The sequence below is a fragment of the Mus pahari genome, chromosome 14 (assembly GCF_900095145.1).
Source record: "Mus pahari chromosome 14, PAHARI_EIJ_v1.1, whole genome shotgun sequence".
In the NCBI taxonomy this organism is placed as follows: domain Eukaryota; kingdom Metazoa; phylum Chordata; class Mammalia; order Rodentia; family Muridae; genus Mus; species Mus pahari.
This window is the reverse complement of record NC_034603.1, coordinates 45,776,116-45,777,146: the sequence shown is the minus strand read 5'-3', so window position 1 is coordinate 45,777,146 and position 1,031 is coordinate 45,776,116. Positions and strand designations below refer to the sequence as shown.

The 1,031-nt window shown below is 48.5% G+C and overlaps 1 protein-coding gene across 3 annotated transcripts in view; it reads right to left on the bottom strand.

Annotated features, from left to right (window-relative positions):
- The window catches only part of Flot2 (flotillin 2), a 26,283-nt gene that overhangs the window by 12,542 nt on the left and 12,710 nt on the right, over positions 1-1,031 (bottom strand). The gene's annotated exons all lie outside the window — the stretch shown is intronic.

The window sequence follows — 1,031 nt, the reverse complement described above, 5'->3', positions numbered from 1 at the left end:
TGTAGACCAGGCTGGCCTCGAACTCAGAAATCTGCCTGCTTCTGCCTCCCAAATGCTGGGATTAAAGGCGTGCGCCACCACGCCCGGCTCACTTTCTGTTTTTTATTTTGAATCTAGGGCTTACTATGTAGTCCAGGCTATCCTAAATCTTCCTGCTTCTTACAAGTCTGAGTACCACTACACTCAGTTTAACTCTGGCCTTTACTTGCTCTGAGATTTAACAACAGTTACTGCTGGTTGCCAGGTGCTACGATTACACATAAATATGAGACAAGTTCTTCCTGTCCTCAGGGACTTAGAACCTAGTTTTTAAGACAGCTAATTTGCAGCTGGGCATGGTGGCGTACGTCCTGTTTCAAAAGCAAAAACAAAAAGGGAAAAAACCTAAAAGGACCCAGGTTAGATTCCCAGCACCCACATGTTAGCTCATAATCTCCAGTGACTCCAGTATCAGGAGAGACACTGCTCTCTTCTGGCACCACACACACACATGGAACACAGATATACATGCAGGCAAAACATCTGTACATAGAAAATAAAAATTTAAAACCTCATAGGAGGTGAGAGATGGAAGTATATCCTGGGAGGATCGTATCAGGAGGCTCATTCACCACTGTGGGCCAGATGGGGTGGGGTGGGGGTGGGGAAGTCTTAGGAGTCCAGGCAACAGCCTTACTGTGCTTGACAGACGAATCTCAGTGGGGTTGGTGCTCTACTCCCCAAGCCTAGAGCATTCAGAATCACCTTGCCCCCCTTGTGGGAACAGGCAGGGAAGCAAGGCCTCAAAACCAAGGCCTGCTCGAGGACATGAGGGGACAAAGGGAAAAAGGCTTCAGAAGGAAGTGGGACAAAGGGGAAAAGGCTTCGGAAGGAAGTGGTTCCTGAGAATTGGCGGTGGCCATGCTTAGCATGTTCTCTGATCAGAAATGAAAAAAATCAAGGGCTGGTGAGATGGCTCAGCGGGTAAGAGCACCCGACTGCTCTTCCAAAGGTGCAGAGTTCAAATCCCAGCAACCACATGGTGGCTCACA